Below are 17,050 nucleotides of genomic sequence, written 5' to 3'. Positions count from 1 at the left end.
GCTCATGGCTGCTCCGTGGCAGTACTTAAATCTACACCGCGGCCTCTGGAACACCTATTCTCTTAGCTATAGTGGCCTGCAGTATCTGGAGAAGAGTATGGCTCTACCGCGTGGCCGAAATCAACGCACCCCTGCCACAGCGCCTAGCAACGCTTCACCAGTGCGAGAGGGTAGGAACACGAAAAATACAGAATCTACTGCAATTTCCCCACGCATTGTCAGTGATGCAAGAGGGGACAATAACCTCATCAGGAAACCTGTTCTTAAACAACTTCAGTCGGGTACGGTGGCTGCTGCTATACAGTCCTGTGTGAATCCTTCTGATTTGTCTGTGGCAGCAGTTTTATTGGAGGCGGTGGAGTCAGAACATATCAGAGTACAGGAGAGAGATCGAGAAACACCTGCATCCTGCTCTTCTTTTACTGACTTGAACGCCTGTCTGATGACTTCAACAGCAATGCGAGGTAATCCTTTGATGTTTAAAACTGTCTTTGCTTCTGCCTCGTACTGCTTTTTAGCAGAGAGTGTGGAGAATTCTTTAATATCCGAGTCCGTAGTAACGATTACAGCTGAAGTCGCAGCTATGACCCAGCCAAGTGTATCAATTACGTTAAACGCAGGTGATGATATCTGCAAATCATTGGAATGGAACCTAGGCTATGCCAGGGCTCTGACATGGGCATTGTTAACAATGTTAGCGGTGGTGCTAGGGGTGACGAAGCAGCTTCAGTCCATTTTGCAGGCAGTGGATGAAAGGGGTCCCTCAATACCAACCACCAGTGCTTCTATTCTTGCTGTTTCTGTAAAATTAAAATAATTAAAGACAAAACAGTAGCGATGAACCTACTTTATCTGCTATCTTTAAACTACTCCATGATCAGAGAACGGAGATGTTAAGTAGCTTCAGCCAAGCCCATGCTGATAGTAGTCTGATACAGCAGGGTCCATCAGAGGTAGTAACTATAGTTACTGGAATCACTCAAGAAATAACGGAACTGCAACAGCGCCTGGCGACCACGGAAGGTACTGTCGCAGCGTCAGCTTCTACGATAGAGATACATGAAACTCAAATTGTATCTCTTAAAAATAAGATGGAGGACTTGGAAAACAGACAACGAAGGATTAACTTACGGCTATTTGGAATCCCGGAAGAAAAATAGGGTACGGACCCTAGAGCCTATGTAGTCCAGCATTTTCAGAAATCCTTTTCAGAACTATCTGACTGGGACTGGGATTCCCAAATTCACCGGGCCCATAGGCTCCTTCTGTTCTTAAATCAAGAAGCACGCGCTAGCCGACAACATCCAAGACCTCTGATTATTTATTTTGGGAACCTTTAGCTTAGACAGGCAGTCTTCTTTCGAGCTCAACCTGGTTCTTCTAATTCATACTCGTTCTCTGTGAGGTCAGATGTCTGTAAGGAAACGATGGAGCGCGGATGGAACTTACACCAGCTGATTGACCCAATGACATCTATGGGCACGCAAGTATTCCTCCAAGAACCTGCGAGACTTAAAGCCATTCGTGGGGCCACACTTAAAGAGTTGCAACTTGTCCTGGACCAATGGAAGTCCTCTAATCAATCTTCTTCCTAAGACTTCTCAGGACTCTATATTTGCAGAATGTCTGGCTAGTGCTGGTCTGGTTGGGGTTTGGGGAGTTGGGATGGGGGTAGGGGTGGGGGGGGGGTTAAACAAGAAAAATTGGAAGGAGTAAGCAGAAAAATATGCTTGATTTAATACCTTATGTTTGTAATAATATATACAGCAGGAGATGTTCGGAATGTCTGATGTATCTTATTAAAAATGTTGCATAAGGGACCACAGCTATTAGGCCAGGTGGCCTTGTAATGATTCAAGTTTTATAATAATGGATATTGTGAAATGTGTATGTTGGAACGTAGCTGGTTTAAACTCAGCAAGTAAAAGACAACTTGTACAGGCGGAAATCTATAATTACAAGCCTCATAATGGTGCACTAGTTGAAACGCACTTGGCGTACAAAGATAGGCATTTACTCAAACAATTGGAATATAAGATAGTTTCCTGTACATCTCAGACAGTTTCAATCAGAGGGGTTGCTATTTTAGCCTTAAGTGGCTAGATTTTACTTTACTCAAAACTTCTCATGATAATCGTGGCAGGTGGATAATATTGCAATTACTTACTAATGGTCACATATATGTACTATGCACCGTTTATGGACCTAATACTGATGACTCATGTATCTTCGAGGCTCTTACTATGGAACTTCTTGATTGGCAGGGAGATTTAATAATTATGGGCGATTTAAATTGTACTATGAATCCTAGAATTGACTCAACAAACCAAGGTGCCTCGGTCAAAATGAGGAAGGTTAGGGCGGCTACTGGGGAAATGGTTAGACTACACTGTTTGAAAGATGTTTGGAGGACACTGTATCCTTTAATGCCCGGTTATACATATTATAGTGCGCCACATCGCACATACTCAAGAATTGATATGTTTTTTATCTATGATTCTCTTCTAACAAATGCAAGATGTGAAATTTGCTCTAAAATAGTATCAGATCATAATCCTTTACTTCTGACCTTAACACTTAACTCATCTATTAGGCCAGTTCATCAATTTTCTGTTCCGCGTTATCTGTTGAAAGATAGTGAGTATAAAATGTTTATGCTGGAATGTATTAGCTATTTTATACAGGATAATGAAGGCTCTGCCTCGCTTTTTTTGTCTGGGATTCACGTAAGGCTTATATAAGGGGTGCAACCCTGCAATATGTATTAATACAGAATAGAATTAAAAATCAAGCAAATAAGGCTACTAGAGATGTTGTTCGACAGCTAGAGGTTGCACATGCAGATGAAATTACGAAATGCTTTTCCCAACACCTGGTAGTTTCTATACATTCTTCAATATATTTTCTTTTAATTGAAAAACGTGCAGAGCTAAATCGACATCTAAAAGAAAGAACGGCTGCAAATTATATCAAGCATAAAACTTTACAATATGAATATGGGGATCATGTTGGAAAAGTGCTGGCACATTAACTTTCTGATAAACGTGCAGAGCGGGTGATAAAAAGTATAAGAGGTAATGATGGGCTACTCTATACACAACCTGAAGAGATTATTGAACAATTTTCCTGCTACTACCAGACTCTATATAGCAATTCTAATTTGTTTGATGAGGGAAAATTTCTCATTTATTTACAAAAGTGTGATTTTAATGCAACAATCAATAAATTGGACGTCGGCCAGGTAGATGTATTGAATTCAGTAGTTTCAGCGGAAGAGATATCAGTGGCTATCGATGCTCTTCCACAAGGGAAAGCAGCCGGAGAAAATACTCTACCAGTTGAAATGTATAAGATTTTTAAGGCCGGTCTAATCCCTCTAATGCTTAAAGTCATAAATCATATTACTGTCGAAAAATCTATACCTAAGACCTGGGATACAACAAGTATTGTCTTTTTTTTAAAGAAAAACAAACCGAGTGAAGAGTGTGGGTCATACCGCCCAATATCATTAATTAATACTGATGCAAAAATGTTTGCAAAAATGTTGGAGATACGCCTTGCATCTTTTATGCTACAACTTGCTTCTGCCCAACAACACGGGTTTATACCCGGAAAGGATACAACAGCACATGTGAATACCGCTATTGTGGCCTTTGACGCAGCTTCTAAAACTAATCTGGATATAGGAATGATTATGCTCAATGCAGAAAAGGCATTTGACCGTGTAACCTGGGACTGCCTATGGGCTATACTAAATGTCTACAATATTAAGGGTTGTTTTTATGATTGGATCCGAGCCTTATTTGGGTCTCCAAATGCCAAGCTAATCTATTTAACCTACCAGTCTACACCTTTCAAGGTTCTTAGGGGCACAAGACAGGGGTGTCCTTTATCACCCCCACTTTTTGCCTTATATATAGAGCCATATATTAAATCTTTGCCCTCCAATCCATCTATTCCACCTGTTGTCTTAGGGTCTGAAGAATTGAAAGTCACGGCTTATGCCGATGACATTGCAGTATTCTCTACAGACCCAGTAAAAGCAGTAGAAGCAATTCAGACTCAAGCAAGCTCATTTGGTTATTTTTTCAGGATACAAACTTAACCTCAGTAAGACCCAGACTATACTTAATTTTCAATCAAGACTGCCTATAACTGGTGTTTGTAAGTCAGATACTTATTTAGGTGTTCAGATTGCTTCAGACATATGCAAGATTATAAAAGTGAATTATGATACTCTACTAAAATCAACAATATCAAAAATGAGGGTTTGGCATAAATTGCCAATTAGTATTATAGGGCGATGCAATATTATAAAAATAATTGTATTACCTAAATTTATTTATTTATTCAGGGGCAATACTGCTGAGAGTCCCAAATTATTCTTTTAGTAAACTTGAGGGTGCCATTAGTAGCTTCATTTGGAGCTATAAACTGCCGAGACGAGCTATAAATTATTTAAAACTTCCTTATTGTCTAGGAGGATTTAAGTTACCTGACTTTAAACTATATTTTTGGGCTTCTTTTATGGGGCGTCTTCGTGATCGCCTAGATGCTAGGAGTAAACAAAGTTGTTATAATCTTGCCATTGGCAAAGAGAGTAATATGTTCATGTAATGAATAAATGACCCAAATTACTTTAAGAGAGTCAGATTTAAGACTCTTAAAGATATAGCTTACATATAGCGTGAAATTACAGCTAACCATTCTCTCCGCCTCTGATACATCTTAATACTCCATTATGGGGGAATCCTCTATTTCCTGATGTTTTTCATGATGTGGTAGCTAAATCTTGAGATAGATTCAGTATTAAACAGCTTACTCACTTGTATAACGCTGCTGGGTTCCGCACGTTTTTAGATTTGCAAACTTCATTTGGCCTCTCGAAAAATATTTCCATAAATATTTGCAGCTTAGAGATTACTTACTGGGATCTAAAGGGATAAAACAACCTATGGGCACAGATTTATTGCAATATATGCATTCAGATTCGAAATTGACTATTTAAAGCATATCAGATACTTTCCCAAACCTGGGAGGATGAGTACCCAAAGATAGCACTCAAATAGACTGGGATACTGGGTCAAGCTGTTAATTCGTCTGAGATAGAAGAATCAATGTAAAACTTGAATAGCTCGGTCCACTCTATCAATCTTTAATTGCAACAGTTTAAAACAATGTTTATGCTTTACTATACACCAGAACGCAAAGCTAAGTGGATAGACCCTGCTAATATAAATACAAATGACAAATGTAAATGTGCCAAGTGTGGAATGATAGCTGCAGATATTTTACATATGTTTGTTACTTGCCCAGATCCGGCTGTTTTTTGGAACGAGATACGAGATATTATAGCTGATCGTCTAAGAATTGATTTTTACTTAGCAGAGAAAGAGATTATGCTTGGCTATATGGCAGATGTACCTCTTAGACTAAGATCTCTAATATCAATTATGCTTGTAACTGCACACCTTTGTGTTGCCTGTGCTTGGATATCTAAAACTCCTCCTAAAACTTTTGAATAGTGGGCAGCATTAAGGGATATTTTAGAAAAAGAGATAGCTATAGCTAAGGGCAGAGGCACATGGTCATGGAAGAAGTTCTATCGTAGCTGGGGACCTCTGATAGATTAAGTAAGGAAGAGTATATAATTTCGTAATCTTTCTTTACACCCTATCTGTTTACTTATTGGTTTAAAGTATAATGGCAATTTCTTTTGTCCCTGCTGTTTATTTTTGTATTATTATGCATCATGTCTTATATGATGATATGATTGCTTTGTCACTACAATGCCTACCTTCCAAAAATTAAAAATGTAAAAACAAAATTTTAAAAAAGAGATTTTTATTCATAACTCTGGATTCCAATTCCCTCTACACCATCATCAACCATGACACAGGGATTAAAGCTTGTAACCACTTTCTTAAGCAGAGACATAAAGGCCACCTTGAACATAACAACATGCTCGGGTAAGGTTGCGTCCGTATTTTTCGGTTTCCAGTTCTCCATTTGCTGCATAGAAAGAGGGGAGAATTTTGTGTTCATATGTCCGTGGGGTGTATCATGACATAAGGGGTCGTTCCGGTCCCCCCTGCCACCCCCACCCGCCCTGGATTCTCCCGATCGGGGAGAGGAAAATGAGATAGGTAGTCGGCACTCCCATTATCCGTGCCCTTTCGATGACGGACTTGAAAAGAGAAGGGCTGGAGTGTTAAGAACCATCGTAACACCCTGGGATTATTGGAGATGTTACGACTCATCCACTCTAGGGGAGCAATGGTCGGTGATTAGGGTGAATGGGTGACCCTCCAGATAGTAGCGCAACTTATCTACGGCCCACTTGATGGCGAGGCACTCCTTTTCTGTAGCAGGGTATTTTATCTCTCTGGGAAAGAGCTTACGGCTGATGTACAGGACGAGGTGCTCGATCCCGTCTGCTGTCATTTGGGAAACAATCAAACATTGTCTTCACATCAACATCTTCATGTTCTTTGTCTTCCTTTACAAACAGATACTCAGAACTGCTATGGGGTTGTGTTTTGCCCCCTATTTTGCCAATCTTTATCTGACAGCATGGGAGGAGAAATCTGGACAGATTTCAGTGACCCCAAGGAAATGCCTTATGGGTAAGCTATATCGATGTACTGTTCATAATTTGGAGGGCCACTGAGGACAGTTACAGGCTGTAATTACATTCATAAACAACCTCAACTGTAAGAACCCCCAATCTTAAACTCACATACAACATGAGCAGGAAAACCATTGGCGCCCTGGATGTCAAGTGTAAATACGTGACAATGCCATCCATACCCAACTCTTGTAGAAAACCATTGCTGGAAATACTCCCCTTCATGCCCTCAGTAGCCACCCTAAAAATCTGAAGTGGAGCATTCTGTATGGAGAACTTCTGAGAGCCAAGAGAAACTGTAACAGGGATGAAGCCTTCAGGCAGAAGAAGAGATTATGATTACTAGATGTAAATATTGAGAGTATCCCACTTGGGTCCGCAACAAAGCCATTTCCAAAGCCAGCAAGGCCAGTACAGCTTACACACTGACAGAACATCTCAATGACAAACTGGAGGTCCCTCCCAACAGGGCTACAAGCTAGAGGTCCCTCCCAACAACACCAGGGCTATATTAACCTATAATACCAACTCACAAAGATTACTCAAGGTTCTTAAAAGAAATTGGGACATACTAGTGACTCTTGCATAGTACACACATCGCAGAACACACCAAGAGTCACATACAGAAAGGGACGTAGTCTGAGAGACATCCTAGTGCATGGTGATATCACTCTCACACATCAGTCCAGGGAACACAACCTTCAAGGCATCTTTCCATGTGGACACTGTAAAGCTTGCTGCAACAGTTACAAGAAAATGGAATACACAACACCCAGAGGTAAGGCAAACAGAAAGATAACCCAATTCCTCTCGTATAGTTCTTTGTTTGTGATTTATGTCCTAGAATGCCCATGTCATTTGAGATACGTTGGGAGTACTACTTTTATGGGGAAAAAAGAGTATTGGAGCATATGTGTTGCGGGGTGAAAATACTCACGGACACAGGGGGGGAAGGTAAAGCCGGTTTTATTGGTTTTAACAACCGTCGCCGCCGTATCACACTCCGGTAATATAGGAGGGGAGGCTCAGCGTCTATTCCAGAGGGAAATAGTCTCTCTTTCCTGTGTTCCAGTCCAATTCTTCTCCACACCCGAGGGCTTCTGGGAGATGTAGTTGCTGGCTCAGCCATCGTTGCCGTCACCGTAGTACCAAAAGGAAAGAAAAAAAGGCAGACTTGTCTCAGTCGGGTGCGTTTTATATACAGTGCTTCAGGAAAAGGGGGTGAGGCTCACACGCGTGCACAAGGTTCTCAAAAAGTAGTGCTCTACGAAGTGCCGGTGGTGGGAGGGACAGGGTAGTGCACGGGACGTTCGTGTGAAGTTTCAGGGAGGTTTAAATCCCTTGATACCCGCCAGGCCCGCGATTCGGGAAGTGTAGCTGGGCGAAGTGCTTTGTCGTTGGCCTCCTGGCTTGCTGTGTCTCGATCCGCCTCCGTTCTCCGGTCTCCTCCACTGTTCTCCTTTTCCACGCTATCTTCGAACCTTCCTCCTTTGCTCTCGTCCTCACCTCTTCTCACGCCTTCTATTCCTCCGGGTGATGAACACACTGGAATGGGTTTGCTTCCAGTATTTACTTCCTCGACTACGTCACTTCTGGGGGCGTGTTCTTGCTGGAGCTCCGCCCAATTAAAGAAACAGTGTTCCTCCTTCTGTTCGAGCTCGGGTAAGGTTGCGTCCGTATCTGTCAGTTTCCTGTTCTCCATTTGCTGCATAGAAAGAGGGGAGAATGTTTTGTTCATATGTCCGTGGGGTGTATCATGACGTCCTGTTCCCCCCTGTCACAATATGCAAGCCATCAACAATAAGGACATGCACTATCCCCTAACAAGACATTTCCAGGACTACCACCATTCCAACAGTTTCCTTCTTATGTATTTTGTAATTGAACAGGTACACGCATAACCCAGATGAAGGAACAGGGTACTTAAGTTACGCAAGAAAGAATCCAAATACATCCTTAGAGACCAAAAGCCTGGGGGACAAAATCTCGATGAGGAACTTGGAGTACACCGCCAAGAGGAGTGAATCTTATGTACAGTCCTTTTTCTACATCTTATGTATATCTTCTTTGTCAAAATACACAACATTATGCTCCCATTGTGTCAGATTTACCTTACCTTGTCTTGTCAACTCTACTGTGATCTCTGACGTTCTCTGATATTCTCTCACTATCTCTTCCAGCTTCAGGCCTGCACAAGATGTTATTTTACAATTCATGTTTTTTTTTTTTTCCTTTTTTAAAAAAAATTCGCTCTCTCAAAGGGTACTGCCCCTCGGTCCCGCCGCTCCCAAAATCACTCTATACTGAGATCATGAACAGGACACATTACAGTCCTTGTATGCAAAAGATACCCAAATCAAACTAATGACACTCGCATTATCACCATAATACTGAACAAAAGGAGGTCAGGATAATTAAGAAAATAAGAAAATAAAATAAAATAAACAAAAACGCAAAGCGCACAACACCCCACCCCCCACCCTGCACCCCTGCATGTAGCTTACGCCAAACCCCAACTAGCAGTGTGCCTGTCGCCCCATCTAAACTATAAGAACCCATAATAGGAAATGGAGGAGGGCCTTTGTACAGGCTCCTGGCCTCTCCCTTCCCGCTAACTCTGAGCCTCCCCCTAGGTAAGGATATTTAACGGTTACACAATCGAGCTAAGATCGGGGGATTCATAACTCGCCTACATCGCCTCCCGGTATCAACATTATAAAGTGAGTCCCACACAGCCACCACTCGAACAAATGTCTTGAAGGATAAGCCGTTCTCAGCCCTGGCCAGTTCGATCAGGCACATGAATGTTCTCCAACCAAACAGTCGCCATCTTGAAAGAGTCAAAAGACCAGAAGTGTCCGCTTGGCTGAACGCAGGAGCGAGCCAGAAACATCACGGCATATTCAAACACGTTATCACTGGGTCACATCCGCGCCGTCAAGAACTCCCGACGTTGTTTCAAGTCACATTTAACTGAGCTCGAAAAAAGCGAGAGGGCCACCTCGTCAAACCACTCCTGAGTCCTCACATGAGCCCTCAGATGTACTTTACGGCGCGATTGTCTCTCCGTCAATGTCAATACTGAACAAGCCAACACAACAGGGATTTCCGATACATAGCCATTCGCTGATTTGCAAGTCAGAGTCTCACTCCTCTCTCGCTGTATAGGGTTGATGGTACCGGTTAAACCAGTTGCTGTGGACGCCACCACTCTCACAATGTCATGAAATTGAACACAAGCTGCTTTCATATGCCCCATCTCGAAAGTAACGGAATCCAATTTGTGTTCCAGAGCTTGGGCTCTCCGGTTCAGGGAAAGGTGAAGACCACCGACAGCCGCCATTAGAGCTGCAAGCGTGGGTTCAACCCTGGCCATCGCTGATTGTTCCCCCTTGTTGGTGACCTTCTGGTCTGGTGTTGGATACTCCTTAGTTAGGATATGTCGTCCCAAGATATCTGTGCGACTTTTCCTGGACCCCTTGGAGGGTTGGGTTTGAATCCTACGCAGGTCGATATTGGGTGTCATGTCATACATTTCCGCCATGGTCGGTCCCTCGGGCCCGTAGGGATAGACCCACTAGAGTTAAAGATGATGACACCCGCTCCAACCGCATGCAGGATAGTCCGGAACCGTCGTCAGGATGTAACCGCAACCGCCGGGCCACCTTTCCGGCGATTCCGAGTCCGTTCACAGCACTGGCTCCGTCAATTAATACCCAACTTGCATCCGCAGTGTCTGTGGGAGGGTCCTTCGCAGCGCCAATCTGTTCGGATGTTCAATACGAAGATCGGACAAAAACTTCACTTCCGTTCCTGTGGACCGGCTCCTCCCGAGCTCCTATGGCCGATGCTATTCAACTAGGTGCCGGCTAGATTTCTACTCGAGGCCCCGGCTTCAGAGCTGATGTAGGCCGCAAACTTCAAGACGATGTTTCTCCGTTCTCGAAGCCGATGGAACTTTCGGGGTCTCACGGTGCGGCATTATTTTGATTCGTCTACACGGGAGCGTTGCATAGGCACAGGATATCTAGCAGGATATTGTAGCAGGATGAGGAGGTCTACGGAGCCGGGAGCCTAAGCCGCCATCTTGGTCGCCAGCTTGGCTCCTCCTCCTACTGTGACACAATACAATTCATGTTTTTAATTCAGTGTTTTAGGACATCTGCTGATGTTCACTACCTTTTCCTTCATGAACTCATCCGACCAGTGACACACTCCTGAGAGATAAAAAAGCCTCTTACTTCTTTTATGTTTTGTCAATTGTGTCACGGAAATGTTGTTTATGCCTTTGTATTATTGTTTTGTGCTTAGTCCGTCACTCACCTCGTTTATTCCGTAAGTTTAATTACATTACTATGCACACATATATGCCTCTTGTTTTTCTGCCCCCCTCTCCTCCCCACTACATAGGGCAGATGAGGATTGAGACACCCTGTAGGACCTGACTTTGTTTCCAGGACAGAAGCCACTTGGCTGACACATGCCCTTTCAAACATCTCCCAACAGCAATTGCACCTTCTGGACCTTCTGTCATGTACCCTGACTTGGCATGACCACACTTGATCCATGGTTTACCCCTTTTGTTATCCAGGCCAATATTGTCAGCCTCAAGTGGGGCACTGGGTCGCGTCCATGTCTATCAGACATCTATCCACATTTCATGCACACTAGTCCGTGACCTGCCCACATTACCCAGTGCACAATATTCCATTATTGTTTACATATTCACATTTGAAAGGTGAGCATGACCTATCTACTTTACATGCAATTACACTGCAGCATGCTAAGGATGAGGTGCAGTGAATATTACTAGAGTATCACTAGATATAATACTTAGTTATATGCTGCATGTATTTTTATGCATACATATGGTGTATTACATAAGGCTGCCCCACATGCCGTAATGCTCACAATTACATTCGTAGAACCTCGCTTGAGCATGCATGGCTTGCTTTATGCAATGGCTGCTGCTAGGTGTATTTCCTTTGATATGGTATCTGCATGCTACAAGATTGCCACCACCAGTCTGGATGGTCTGATAGATACATTACCTTCAGTCCATTATCTATGTCTATACAGGATATGTAAAATCTATGTGTGAACAAGAGTGTCCGCAGTTGAAATGTGCTAAAGAGATTCAATGAACCTGCACTGCATTGCGACCCTCTTGAGTGTGCGCCTTCGTGCATCTGTGGAAGTATTAATTGTCTGGCAAGCTCCGCCAGCACAGCGCACCATTTTTCCCAGAACTTGTTTCTAATTTTCCTTTTGCCCTCCCGGTGAGGCTGATGTATCAGGAAGAGGCCAAATTCTCTTCTCCTGACACCTTTATACCTTCCCAACTCCCGTCCCCTCTCCTACTCTTTAATCCCTCCCCACATTGTCCTTCCGGCCATTGCGCGAATTGCCCCGGGGGAAGACTGGTCTGTGACCTTCACTTCCCCTGGGGGCCATCAATGTATCCTCATGAAACACAACTGGTGCTTGTGTAAAGCGCTCTGATACCCGATACCTTCGGGTCAAGTTTGAGCTATATAAAACTCCATAACAAAAAAAGTCTTTCTGTTTCCGAAGTCAGGAACTTTTAGAACATTTTGCTTAGACACACTCGTGAACCTCAGTGATACCGAATCAGAATTTTCGAAAACACTGGAAAATCTGAAATAAAATATTGCTTTTGCCAAAAATGTTTTCAAATCTGATTGCACGGACGGTGGGTTTCCGAATAGTAAATTGCTAAGATATTGGGGTCTACTTGGGTGCCAAAGACCTTCTCTGCTGTTTTTTGGGGCAGGGTGAGTGCTGGGGCTAAAAACGCTAACTCCAATTTATTATGAAGGCAGCAAATAAATCTGACTCAGAATATTAACCTAGGATGGGGGCGGCTGGCTGAAATTCATATTGTCCGGGGTGTGATTTAATTAATTAATTAATTAATTAATTAATTGTGGGTTTCTAAAGCGCTAGAATCGACTCCCGAAGGAGTATCTCTGCGCTGTAGACCGCTGGGGAACCCGTTCTGGCTTTCCCTGTGAGATGGTCCCTACTGGGTATATCCAAGGTGAAACCACGCATCCCCGGCGTATGTGGGGGGCCGTTGTGGAGGTTAGGCAAGCTAATGCCCAGAGTTGCCGAGTGTGATCCCTGGTTAGAGTAGGCACCGAGGTGAGAATTATCGAGTCCGCTGACCCTGGTCCACGACCCTGCCGCGTCGGGGATAGAACCCTGGTCCCGGGCCGTCCTCTGCTTCCGGGTCTGCCGCCTCTAACCAGTGAGCCACACCACTCCACTTTATACTTGCATAATCGTATTATCACATTGTGCATGGTGTTACTGTGCTCTTTCCCATCCCCAGAAACACACACACCTGCAGGGTGATAGCAGTGGAGCGATGCAGGGTGAATGCAGTGGAGTGAATCAGGGTGAAAGCAGTGGAGTGATGCAGGGTGAAAGCAGTGGAGCGATGCAGTGGAGTGATGCAGGGTGAAAGCAATGGAGCGATGCACAGTAAAAGCAGTGGAGCTATGCAGGGTGAAAGCAATGGAGCGATGCAGGATGAAAGCAGTGGAGTGATGCTGGGTGTGATGCAGGTTGAAAGCAGTGGAGCGATGCAGGGTGAAAGCAGTGGAGCGATGCAGGGTGTGATGCAGGGTGAAAGCTGTTGAGCGATGCAGGGTGAAAGCAGTGGAGTGATGCATGGAAAAAGCAGTGAAGTGATGCAGGGTGCCTTCTTCCATACAAGGCTTCAGGAGTGGATGGGATGGTGTGCAGTGTTGCCTCACACAGGAGAGGCACAGGATTGCTTAGGGAGAGAGGGGTTAAGGCCCTGTTTGCACCTTCAATGCTATGTTTTGCTGAAGGCAGGGGCTCTGAAGTCCAAAAGAGAGTCCAAAAGAGAGTGTTCAGGGGCGCAGAGCCGAAGGTGCTCCTGGAGCAGAGGGCCAGGCCTCCATCCGGCTACAGGCCTTTCCATGGGGCTGGCGGGTTCCCCATACAGTCCCATTCCCCCGTCCCTATCGAGAAGGACAACAGGTGGATCTGATCTGCTCATTGTTGATATGAGGGGACGTCTGGACTGTGTGTCTGGCACTGCATGAGGTGTGAAGGTGCGACTGTACATGGACCTCCAGTGTAGAAAAAAGGGTGTTCTTTCTACCCAGACTTGCGGCTCTAACGCCCCACCAATAAAGACTTATTTATTTTTTTAACGACTTGTAGAGCGCCTGGTGACCCGAAGGCATCCCCGCGCTGTAATGATTTTGATATCCAGATGAGATGGAGGAGAAAAGGAAGAAAAAAGGGGGGGGACGTTATTTCGGAAATAGAAGTGTTTTCAATTTTTTTCTAAAAATAAGATAGCTGGGTTCCAGTCTGAGGGAACGGGGGAGTGAGTTCCATCTGGTGGAAGCTTTCACAGAGAAGCGTCGGCCACCAGTGCGTGTCTTTTTAAATTTGGGGATGATGGCTAGATGTTCATTCTCGGACCGCAGGGATCTGGGAGCTATATAAGGCGTTACCAGGTCGCTGGGAATTGGGGGGCCAGCTCCATTAATCAGTTTGTAAGCCGTGCACATGGCTTTGAATTCCACTCTTTGACGCACCGGGAGCCAGTGCAGGGCTTTGAGGGCAGGTTTAGCTGACACTCTGGAGGGAAGGTTCATGAGTAGTCGGGCTGCAGCGTTCTGTGTTCGTTGTATTTTAGCCAAGGTGACCTCAGGGGCACCCAGGTAAACCATGTTACTGTAGTCCAGCCGTGACAATATTAGCCCTTGGACTAGGAGTTTTCTGGAGGTGGGCGGGAGTAGGGGAAGAATCTTGCGGGTGGTGCGCATAGGCCCAAAACAGGTTCCTGCAGTTTTGGCCGCTTGTGTTTTCATTGATAGCTCGGGTTCTAGCCAGACTCCTAGGGTCTTAATTTCTTTTTTCGGGGTGGGAATTTCCCCGAACACGTCTGGCCAGGCTGATGGGGGGATGGTCACCCATTGCTTTCCCATGAGCATCACTTCGGTCTTCGACCCGTTTAATTTGAGTGAAGATTCACACATCCAGCTATAGATTTTCGTAAGGCAATTTGCCAAATTGTCTGGGTGATCGTCTAGTTGGGATAGGGAGACGACCAGCTGTGTGTCATCCGCGTAACTCACAATTTTGATGCCGAAGGGTGTCACCACGTCTTCAAGGGGGGCCATATAAGCATTAAAAAGCGTAGGGCTTAGAGATGATCCCTGGGGGACTCCGCTCGTGAGGGGGAGGGTGGACGAGTGGTGATTGCTGTCCCATACCTGGAACGTGCGCCCGTCAAGGAAGGACTCTATCCACCTGAGCGCCATCCCGGTGAGCCCTGCTGCCGCCAGCCGTTGGATGAGGACACGATGGTTGACTGTGTCGAAGGCTGCACTAAGATCCAGGAGGATCAGTGCCACTGACCCTCCTGAATCCAAAATGCGCCTTGCCTCCTCGATAACGGTCAGAAGGGCGGTGTCCGTGCCATGACCCGGGCGAAACCCAGTTTGGGATTGCCGTAAGATGTTATTTGCCTCGAGAAACTGAGACAATTGTCCGTTGACCAATTTCTCAGCTACCTTGCTGATGCCAGGGAGGAGTGAGATTGGCCGGTAGTTTGCCATGTCTGCTGGGTCTAGCTGGGGTTTTTTAAGGAGTGCTTTCACGACTGCGCTCTTCCAGCTATCGGGGACAGATCCTTGGGCAAGCGAGCTGTTAATAAGCTCTGTGATCGTGGGAATTATGACAGGGGCTACGGTTTTGAGGAATCTAATTGGTGCTGGATCCAGAGGTGATCCGCTTTTCATTTTGGCCAAGGTTGCATCTACCTCGTTGCAGGTTACTGCCCTAAATGTAGCTAGTTGGGGGCGCATGCTGCTTCCTGGTTGGCTGGAGGGTGATTCATTGTCCGTGTGACTAGAGGGACAGGGGGGGGGAAGGGATGTTAAGATTCGGGCAATTTTGTCATTAAAATAGGTGGCTAATTCGTTGCTTCGGTCAACAGGGGGGGCGTTGGAGGAAGGAGTGGTTGGTACTTTCAGTAGCTCTTTTACGATTAGGAAGGATTCCCTAGCTAAGTTGGTAGATTCTCTTATCCGAGTGTCGTAGTGGGAGGCTTTAGAGTGCTTAATGGAGGTTTTGTAAAATCTAACAGAGTTCTGGTAGGCTTCCTTGCTGGCGTGCTGCCAGTCTTTCCTCCATAGCCGTTCGGCTGTCTTGCATTTTTTACGTAGTAATCGAAGTTCCGGGGTATACCACGGGGCGGAACCTGGCTTCCCGTTTTTGTCCTCCCGGGTTCTAAATGGGAGTACGGAATCCAGGGAGGTAGTAATCCAGTCTCTGAATTTACTATCGGCGATAGCCGGGTCTTCTGCATGGGCGGGGATAGTTGACTCTAGGCTCCTGGCCCAGTCTTCGGTGGGGAGCTTGGACCAGGCCCTGTCCCTGGTGTAAGAGGAAGGTTTTTGAGATTTCCTGAAAGGTCCTAGTAGTTGGAAAGAGACTAAAAAGTGGTCCGTCCAGGGGAGGGGGAGGGACTCGTTGAATTGCATGGTGGGGGTGCTTGTAAACACCGGGTCCAGCAAGTGACCTTTGTTGTGTGTAGCTCCGGAGTTTAGGAGGTGGAGGTCGAGAGCCGCTAGATCGGTGATCAAGTCGGCTGCCCCAGTATCTAAAGGGTCATCGAAATGAATGTTCAGGTCTCCTAGTATCATGAAGTTGGTGATGGAGTGGGCCTGAGTTGCTACCGTGTCCAGGAGAGCGTTAGAAAAGGAACCAGGGTGACCGGGGGGGGGCGGTACAGTAGGATGCCTGTGAGAGAGTTAGTCGGGTCTAACTTAATTGTGAACTGTAGGCTTTCAGAGTCGGGAACCTGTGCGTCGTTGAATTTGCAGGGGAGATAGTCCCGGTGAATAATGGCGACCCCACCACCTCTGCCTAAAGGGCGAGGTAGGGACTGAATGAGGAAGCCCGGAGGGGTGGCTAGAACCATGTCTGATGCCGAGTGTGTGGAAAGCCACGTTTCCGTCAGAAATAGAACGTCGATCTCGTGGTCTTCTATAAGATGGTTGATAAGCGTCGCATGTTTAGGGAGAGAACGACAGTTCAGAGACGCAAGTTTGAGGGCTGGGGGTTTGTAGGGTTGGATGGGGAGTTTGAGTAGGACTGGGTGGCAGTAAGTGCAGCTGATAAATGGTCCCTCTAGATCGTGAACAAACTCACAAGAGGAGGCGATGGGGGGTCTGAGACTTAGGAGGTCCCGACGAGAGTAGGTTATCTTAGGGGCAGTTTTATCCGACAGGGGTTCTGGCCCTAGGCCCGGCTGTGCGCAGATGGGCGCAGACGGGATTGCCTTAGGCGCGTCTCCGGCGCGCAAACGGCGCTTGAGTACGTGACTATGTTCAATTATGTCATCTTGTG

This window comes from Lissotriton helveticus, chromosome 5_1 (genome assembly GCF_964261635.1).
Source record: "Lissotriton helveticus chromosome 5_1, aLisHel1.1, whole genome shotgun sequence".
NCBI classification, from domain to species: domain Eukaryota; kingdom Metazoa; phylum Chordata; class Amphibia; order Caudata; family Salamandridae; genus Lissotriton; species Lissotriton helveticus.
This window is presented reverse-complemented; position numbering follows the sequence as displayed.